We start from the raw sequence: 9,661 nt of genomic DNA, 5'->3' as shown, positions 1-9,661 counted from the left end.
ACCGCAATAAAAAAAATGGTAAAAATAAATGGATGGAATTTCTTAACAGTGTCAAAATTTTTTAAACTTTCATTTCAATATATATTTATTGAATGCCTGATCTGTGCGTAGGTATGCACAGTAGAGAGGAAGAAATCAGGACAGTGGCTTGACTATAAAGCAAGGCAGGTTCAGTCATCGGCGTTTCACGTATCTCATGATATTACCATGCCAGCTCTGTAAGGAAGGCATTATTGTTACCACCACTTTATGTTGGGAGGCTTGGATGAAAAACTTGTCAAGGCTGGTAAAGCGTGGAGCCAGAAGCTCTTAGTAAATGTCATGTTTTGTCACTTGACATCCTTCATGTTTTCAGAATATGAAATGGCTATTTAATACAGCCTTAACTTCCCGTTATACTTCTGGTTTAGAAAGGAGAACATTAGAAGGATAGCATGTTCCAAATATAGTCCTCTCCTCTTCCTGTCTCTTGTGGGCTTTTGCACTGAAACCTGACACTGTCTGTGCTTGGTTTCTTTCACTTCCTTTCCAAATCTGTGTTATCTTCCTGCTTGTACTTTTTTGCTAGAAGGCAGAGCTTGTGAAAGGAGACCCCTGTTATATCAGATCGAGCAAGACAGGAAGTTTACACAGAGCAAAACTATTTGCTAGAATTGGTTTTGATCCTCACGAAAGTTGTCGTTAGTGTCGGAGATGCTGCCATCAGGATTCTGTTGCACAAAGAGAAAGATATAAAAATATCTCTCTCACACGTAAATTTCTTCCTTTTCCCATCCCCTTGCCAGGAATGCCGGAAAAGGATCCCAGGCTGATTGGAGGCGTTAGGCTGTCAGTTTGAATCCCAGTGATCGAGAAGGAAATGTGGATATTAACCAGCTAATGGTGGAGGGAAAAGGAACTCGAGGAAATAAACGAGAACTGGACCTTTCCCCAAGGCTAGCTTGTTCTGATAGTTGCAGGACCTGGCCTAGGGCTAAGTTTCCTCTCTGATACTTCTCTTGCACCTGGAGTGCTGGCCGGAAGGGAAGCTCCTGGACTTTAATAGACATGGATCTTGGTTGAAGTCTCTATGACAAAGCCTACAGCTATCGAAATCTCCTTGTCACCACTGCCTCTCCACCAGGGTTTGGGCTGCTTTCTTTCCAACTTCACAGATCATAATTGAGGTGAGTTGCTTGTTTTTGTTATTTTCAAAGTGTTCATACTGAGTAGAAAATCTTGATTCTTTACTGGTATGTGCTGTAACAAGTAACCCATACTCATACTTTAAATATGAATCGCCTGGAGATCTTGTTAAAAAGCAGCAGAATTCAGTAGGTCTGGAGTGGGCCTGAGATTCTGCATTGACACATTCCCAGGTGACCTCAGCGCTGCTGGTCCGTGAACCATGACTTGAGTAACAAGGGCAAAAACCCTCTAGGTTTTTGGCTTTGGCAGGGGAAGGGGTTGGGAGATGGTGGCAGAATGACAGTATCTGGCTGAGCACATGATTTATGTAGAGCAGCCTGTGAGGAAAATTTGACACCATCTGTGCCCTGGTTTTACCTCTTTGATGGACTATCGCAAAATTTCGGGGCTTGTGTTAAGTAGTTCCTGGATGTGGTAAACCACATCACCCCAAATGAGAGGGGATGCTGGGCCACTCCTTGGATTGCATGGGCTTCTTTGAGCAGAGCCAGAAATATTTTTGTAATTTGGGGGATTCAGTGTCCATATCATGCCTCAGCTGGAGTAGCTAGTGGTCACTTGAACATTTCTGCTTCAAATGAAAATTATGCATCTAGAAAAATAACTGATGTCTTCCTCCTACCATTTGGAGGTGAAGATTATAAGGCTTATGAATCTATGACATGATTTAAAGTCAGTTCGAGTAAAGAACATAATTAATACGTTTTTATCTCCTTGTGAGAGGCCTCAGAATGTTCCTCTTTAAGCTGAGTAGCTCCCTGTCCTAAATGATACCTGTTTATCTGAAAGTCACTTTTAATCCAAAAGCGATAACCAAGAGAGAAAAGAGGAAAGAAGGGAGAGTGGGGACCAGGGAAGTCACAGCTTTGCACAATGAATGAAAGAAACCCCACCCTGAAAGTAGAATTCTTTCCCCCACATTTGTCGGAGTTTTTCTAGTGTAGTAGTTTGTGTCTTCCTCAGCTAGAGAAATATGCTCGAGACAGAATAGGTAAATTTAAAATTATGTTGTTTTAATGAACATACTGAAACTATTTGGCATTAAGAACAATTAGTAGAATGAAAGGTCAGAGATGTGGACAGGTCCAGTATGAACCCATTATATCATCCCAGGCAGAGGGGAGTTGCTTCTGCTTAAAATAAGCTTTAAATAACATTCCTTGCTATTATGGAATATAACAGAGGTGTTACTTAAAAATTTAACAACCTATGTGGCACAAACAGTGACCAATCAGAACAGAAGCTACTGTAGACAGCAAACCACTGACAGGCAGTAAGAAGTGCATGGGGCTGAATATCAGCCTATTTTCTTTTCTTTTTTTTGTTTTCTTTTTTTTCTTTCTTTCTTTTTTTTATTGAGTTATAAGCAGTTTATAATGTTGTGTCAATTTCTGATGTACAGCACAATTTTTCAGTCATACATGAATATACATATATTCATTTTCACATTCTTTTTCACTGTGAGCTATTACAAGATCTTGAATATATTTCCCTGTGCTATACAGTATAAACTTGTTTATCTATTCTGTATATACCAGTCAGCATCTACAAATCTCAAACTCCTAGTCTGTCCCTCCCCACCCCTTCCTCCGGCAACCACAAGTCTGTATTCTATGTCTGTGTGTCTGTTTCTGTTTTATATTTAAGTTTGTTTTTCTTCTTCTTCTTCTTCTTTTTTTTTTTTTTTTGGATTTCACATATGAGTGATATCATATGGTATTTTTCTTTCTCTTTCTGGGTTACTTCACTTAGAATGACATTCTCCAGGGGCATGCATCCATGTTGCTGCAAATAGCATTTTGTTGTCATTTTTATGGCTGAATAGTATTCCATTGTATAAATATATCACAACTTCTTTATCCAGTCATCTATCAATGGACATTTAGGTTGTTTCCATGTCTTGGCTATTGTAAATAGTGCTGCTATGAACATTGGGGTGCAGGTGTCTTTTTGAATTAGGGTTCCTTCTGGATATTTACCTAGGAGTGGGATTACTGGGTCATATGGTAAGTGTATTTTTAGTCTTTTGAGGAATCTCCATACTGTTTTCCGCAATGGCTGCACCAAACTGCATTCCCACCAACAGTGTAGGAGGGTTCCCTTCAGCCTATTTTCATTCACTCTTCTGGGGGGAGAAATTGTAAGGCAGCAGATGCGTTCAGAGACATGTAATCATATTGCTACCACTATCTGTCAGCTCTTTGGCCCCATTCTCTTAGATGAAGCCACTAACCTGTCTTTTCAAGCCTGGAGCCAACCCCTCATTCCAGCTGTGTACCTCCTGCAGTCTTCACTGAGGAAAGTAGCGTTCTCTTAAGACACTGCAAAATCCTATCCATGTCTTGAGTAGAAGGGAGAATGCATATGTTCTTTTGTAAAGAGTTACAGCAGAAAATGAAACTTGATCACCAAGCTGTGCTTCCACATAAAGCATCGTCACATATATCATTCTGCCAGATTTTAAACAACCATCTCGGTAACAGGTCAAGGGGATTGTTATTTTAACCTGTCAGTGAAGAAACGGAGGCTCTGGTTAAGCAACTGGCGATAAGTCATGCAGCTGGTTAGTGGGTGTGCTGGGTTTGATCTCACCTTTCGGCTCCAAGTTCAGGTTTATCCTGTACTTTTCTTCATCCTCTCAAGGCCCATGACAAACTACATTGTTCCATACTAGGGTTTGTTTTCTTTTTATGTCATAATCTGAAACCTTTGTGCATTACAAAAAATCCTATTTCTACTTTTTTTGTCAAAATTATTCACGTGTTTGTCATACGCTTTGTAACCATTAAAGCCTTTACTCGTTAGGAATAAATGTTTTAGAGTAGTGCTTCTCAAACTCTATTGTGACTAAAAATCACCTGGGGCGCTTGCAAAAATTCAGATTCCTGGGCCCAACTCCAGACACCTAATTCAGTAGGTCAGGGCCCAGGCCTGAGAATTTGCATGCTACCATCCAGAGACCATGCTTTTAGACTATAGGCACAGCTTCAGTCAGTATTTTTAAATAACATATTTATGGTTTAGTGAGGAGGCTTTGTGTGCTTAGTAACACAGGTTATAGAGTCAGAATTCCTAGGTTTGAATATTGATACCAGCACACACATAAGCTGTGTGATCTTGAGGATGTTAACCCATCCAGGCCTCAGTTTCCTAATCTGTAAAATGGGGACAGTGATACCACTTACCTCATATGATGGTTGCGAGGATTAAATGACTTAACAGTGCCAGGCACAGATTGTCTCTATATGTGTTTGCTCTTGTTATTACTAAGTCTTGCTCAATTCATAATGGTTCTTATAATAGAAACACTAACAAAAAGAATTCACACAGATAACAAATAATCTTCTTTGATGTAAATGTTACCCCAGGGCTTAATCATGAGTTAAACGTGTTGTTTTGTGTGTATAAGTCGATGTCCTGGGCTGTCAGCTAACATTTCCCACCAAGGGGAGAGAGAGCAGATGATGCTGAGAAGTTGGCAAGAGCCTGATCACGCAGGGCTTTACATAGCAGCTTAAGAGCTTGGACTTAACTCTGACAGTGATGAAAGCCTTCAACATAGTTTGAAGCTGGAGAGTGCAATAAGAATTGCATTTTAGAAATATCTCCCACTGCACTGTGGAGGCCAAATTTGGAAGAAGGTGAGACTAGAGGCAGAGAGCTGTTTGAATAGACTGTTGCAATCATCCTGGGGAGAATTAATAAAGTCAAACTACTTCTCAGACTAAGTAAGGCAGTAAAGTAAAAGCTCAGAGCAGGAATCCCATGGCTCAGGCGATGGAATGGAGCTTATGCCATGATGCAGAAAGGAAACGTGATACTGTATTAAAACTCCTTAGCTTATTCCTTTTCTCCCCATCAAAGCTCCAGGAGGCTGAGGACTGAGCCTAACTCCTGTGTAACTCCAGCCCCTAACTCCTTGTAGGTCTTTGATGGATGTCTGGTGAGTGAATGGGTGAGGGAGAATAAATCGAATCCTCCTTGAGGTCTGCAAGTGTCTGTGTGATCTGGTCCCTGTCTCTCCAGCTTTATCTCCCTTCTCTCTCGTCTGTTCTTACCACACTGGCCTTCCTGAAGACCTTTGAAAATGCCCAACTGTGACCTCTATCTAGTCCAAGGAATGTCAAAGTACTGCTCTTGGAGCAAATTTGTCTTGCCACCTATTTTTATAGATAAAGTTTTATTAGAACACAACCACACCCATCTGATTAAGTATTTTCTTTGGTTACTTTAGTGCTCCAGTAGCAGAGTAGAGTAATTGTGATGAGACCACAGGTCTTTGAAGCCCCAACTAGTTACTGTCTGGCTTTTTACAGAAAATGTTTGCTGATTCCCTGCTCTAGTTCTGTGGAATTGTTGTGACCTCTGCTGTAAAACTCTACCCTCAACAAAGCTACAGTAATCAGAACCGTGGTATTGGCATAAAGAAAGGCATACATACAGACCAATGGAATAGAATAGAGAGCCCAGAAATAAACTCTCACGTGTATGGTCAAATGATTTTCTGCAAGGGCACCAAGACCATTCAGTAGGGAAAAGGTAGTCTTTTCAATAATGGTACTGGGAAAACTGGATATCCACACACAAAAGAATTAAGTTAGACCCTTATCTTACACCATATACAAAAATTAAGTTAAAATGGATCAAAGACCTAAACATAAGAACTAAAAATGTGAAAACATGGAGGAAAAGCTCATGACATTGAATCAGTCATTTATTGAATATGAAACCAAAAGCATAGGCAACAAAAGAAAAACTAGATAAATTGGACTTCATTAAAATTAAAATTTTATACCTCGAAAGACATTATTACGAGAGTAAGAAGACAACCTACAGGATAGTAGAAACTATTTGCATATCATTTACATGATAAGGGGTTAATATATAGAATATATAAAGAAGTCTTGCAGCTCAACAACAGCAAAAGCCAAGCAACCCAATTTAAAAAGGGCAAAGGACTTGAGTAGACATTTTTCTAAATAAGACATACAAATGGCCAATAAGCACATTTGGAAAGATGTTCAACATCACTAATCATTAGAGAAATGTAAGTCAAAATCTGAGATATTACTTCATTACTGAGATATTACTTCATTCCCACTAGGATGGCCCTAATTAAAAAAAAAAAAGGAACATAACACGCGTTGACATAGATGTGGAGAAACTGGAACCTTCGTGCTTTGCTAGTAGGAAAGTAAAATGATGTAGCTGCTATGGAAAAGAGTTTGGCAGTTCCTCAAAAAATTAAACCCAGAGTTCCCATATGATTCAGCAATTCCACTTCTGGGTATATACAAAAAGAATTGAAAGCGGGCACTCAGACAGATATATGTACACCCGTATTCATAGCAGCATTATTCACAACAGCCAAAAGGCAGAAGCAAACCAAGTGTCCACAACAGAGGAATACCACAGAGTGTGGTACATGCATACAACAGAACAGTATTCTGCCTTAAAAATTCTGACACATGCTACGAAATGGATGAACCTTGATGAGATTATGTTAAGTGAAATATGCCAGTCATCAAAGGACAAATACTGTGTGATTCCACTTGTATGAGGTACCTACAGTAGTCAAGTTCATAGAAACAGAAAGTAGGATGGTGGTTGCCACCAGGGGAGGAGAGGGGTGAGGAGTTATTCTTTAATGGGGATAGAGCTTCAGTTTGGGAAAATGAAAAACGTTCTGGAGTTGTGTTGGTGCTCATGATTGCAAAAAAATGTGAATGTACTTAATGTCACAAAACTCTACTCTTAAAAATAGTAAGTTTTATGGTATCTTTATCTACATAAGAGACTGGTTGGCAAGCTCTTTCTGTGAAAGGCTAGATAAGAAATATTTTAGGCTGTGGGCAGCTACTCCACTCTGGCATCATAGCATGAAAGCAGCCTTGGAGAGCAGGTAAATGATGGGTGAAACACGGAGAGGAAAAAGGGAACTGTTGAAGTCCTGGGAATTGGGAGACTGAGAAGGAAGTTCATGTGGAAAGTCGGTGAAGGGAAGTATTTTACACAAATATGTTTGATTGATTTTATCTTAATTCCTGTCACTCCATCATCACAGCTAATACTCTAGATGTTAAATTTTCAGTTTGACTTTGACTTTGGAACATTGTACATTTCAAACTCCCACAGAATACATTTACTAATACAAACTCCAGGTGGAGCCTTTTCTTTTTTTTCTCACTAAGGTGTTCTCATTAGTTTATTCAACTATTAGGGAGTGAAAAAATTTCCCTCTACTGTTCTTCTGGCTGGTCTAAGAATTAAACTGACATGAGACAGATAAACAGGAGAAAAACCGAATTCAGTTATGTACATATAGGGCCTCCATAAGAATATGAGGCCCAAGGACAAGTTAGGCAATCGAGGCTTATACACCGTCTGAGAGAAGGAGAAAAGGTAGGGGCTGGGGACCTCAAATATACCTACTGTATTTCAGACACTGTCTTAGGCACTGAGGATAGAATACCGAATGAAATAAAATCCTACCCTTGTAAAGTTCACTGTCTAGTGGGAGAAGATAGATAATAAACAATAACTAAATCTGTATGGTGTAGTATGTTAGAGGGTGAGAGGAGCTAGAAACAAAAGCATGGTAAGGGAAAGGGTCATCAGGAAGGTAAAGGGAGATTTTGCAATTTTAAATAGAGCAGAGGAAAGCACTTAGGTAGAGGAAAAGGGGGCAGGAGTATGTCTAGCATGTTAGAGAAGCACCTAGGAGGCCAGTGTGCACAGAGACACTGTTCCTCTCCATGGTCCCCACATCTGTCCATTCTGGCTCTGTGCAATATTGGCTGCTGGTTTAAGGCATGTACTCCGTGCTGTAGGATGCATCCCAGCCTTGCATGGTGTCCCAGCTGGCACTATAATTAAGCCTTCAACATGCCAGTTAATTTTTCTATCAAGCCAGCTGCTTCTGTATGATGGGGATATGTAGTGAATTTATAGAGCATGCGCCCATTTCCAAACCTCTTTGACCATAAATATGCCTGTAGTCAGAGACAGTGTTATGTCAGTACCATGGCAATGGATGAGACATTCTGTAACTTCATGATAGCAGTGTTGGCAGAAACTCTACAAGCAGGAAAAATACACTTTTACACAGTGTGTAGCCATCCCTGAAAGTATAAAGAGCTGTTCCCTTATGATGGAAGGAGTCCACCATAATCTTCTGTTACTAAGTAGCCACCTGTCATCCTGGACAGTGGTGCCATATCAGCGGCTTAGTATTGACTTCTGCTCTTGGCAAATTGGACACTTAGCATTAGTTAGAGCCAGACCAGCCTTGGGGAAGTGAAAACCATGTTATTAGCTTACATTTTCTTTTATGCTGCCACGGCCACTTTGTATATGGACCCGCTAAGCAAGCACTGGGATGCCTGGAGAAAGAGGCTTCCTGACGTTCACAAAATAGATCTTCATGAACATCTGGCTTTTGACAGCCTCCACCATCATGGATACCCTCCACTGGATATATACATGATACACAAATATTCTAACAATTTTGTACCCACTCCCAGAGGTCCATACATAGTCTATCTTGTCACCAATTTTCCAATTAGTTTTTTCCAAGTCCCCAACCAGCCAACCAATCCAGTAGCCACTGCTCATAAGTTATTATAAATCTTTGTACCTCAGGCTGTGAAATGAAAAGCCAGATATACCCCTCAAAGTTCTGTCCACTTGGAGAGTTTCCTTCATCATGGTCCTCTGTGGTCATGCCTGAGTGGGTTGCAGTACAGTGGACACCCACTTTTGTCAGTGTAACATCATTGGCAGATCCATATGAGAACTAGACTTGTGCTTTCTTCTCTTCTGTGAACTGCTCATTGGGAATTCTGCAAGAGGACACTCGTATAGGTTGAGGAAAAGGCATAGAAGTGGTAGGAATAGGTTCTTTGGAAGTTGGAGCCAACTGACCGTACGTAATACTTGTGCCTTCTGGACCTGCTGGGGCCCAGTCTCCTTTGTACTGCTTCCATATTACAATGGAAATCTTGCTGTGTGCATCCAGTATCTTGGTTCCTGTTGGGACGTTCAGGTTGCATAGTCACTTGGTGCCATGTAGTCATGTGTTCAGTCTCAAACACTAGGTAGGAAACCAATAGCCACTTTTCAAGGGGAGAATATTTGCCATCAGAGGAAGGTATGGCCTTACCAAGCCCCTAGATGTCTGTGCTGTGATGATCCTACTGGAATTTGCCTCAAACTGTATACAGAATCTCTCTCTACAACAGATCCTTCTAATACTATTTGGTCTGCTAGGTCCTTGGGTCCAAGTGTCAGGGCAACTTACTTTGAAGCCTGGAGGGCTTTCAAAAATGGTAGCTTTACAAGCTATCAAATGAATGGGTTGGAGCAGCATGCTCAAATATTGCTCACATTGCCTCCAAATTTGAAAGAGGCCCACAGAGTAAGGTGGAGTTCTTTTTCCTTTATGAGGGGAAGCACACGGTACAGCAACTTGTAT

The 9,661-nt window shown here is 40.6% G+C and overlaps 1 protein-coding gene across 2 annotated transcripts in view; it reads left to right on the top strand.

Moving 5' to 3' along the window:
- The first annotated feature begins 616 nt into the window (after positions 1-616).
- The window catches only part of ABCG2 (ATP binding cassette subfamily G member 2 (JR blood group)), a 114,851-nt gene continuing 105,806 nt past the window's right edge, over positions 617-9,661 (top strand). The window contains exon 1 of one of the 2 annotated variants that reach the window (XM_010983101.3): positions 617-1,166. The gene's annotated coding sequence lies outside the window, so the exon portion shown is untranslated. The remainder of the gene's footprint in view (positions 1,167-9,661) is intronic. The other variant, XM_064486258.1, reaches the window with a different exon arrangement.

Source organism: Camelus dromedarius, chromosome 1 (assembly GCF_036321535.1).
Source record: "Camelus dromedarius isolate mCamDro1 chromosome 1, mCamDro1.pat, whole genome shotgun sequence".
NCBI classification, from domain to species: domain Eukaryota; kingdom Metazoa; phylum Chordata; class Mammalia; order Artiodactyla; family Camelidae; genus Camelus; species Camelus dromedarius.
The sequence above is the reverse complement of the archived record's forward strand: the minus strand, read 5'-3'. Positions and strand labels throughout refer to the sequence as shown.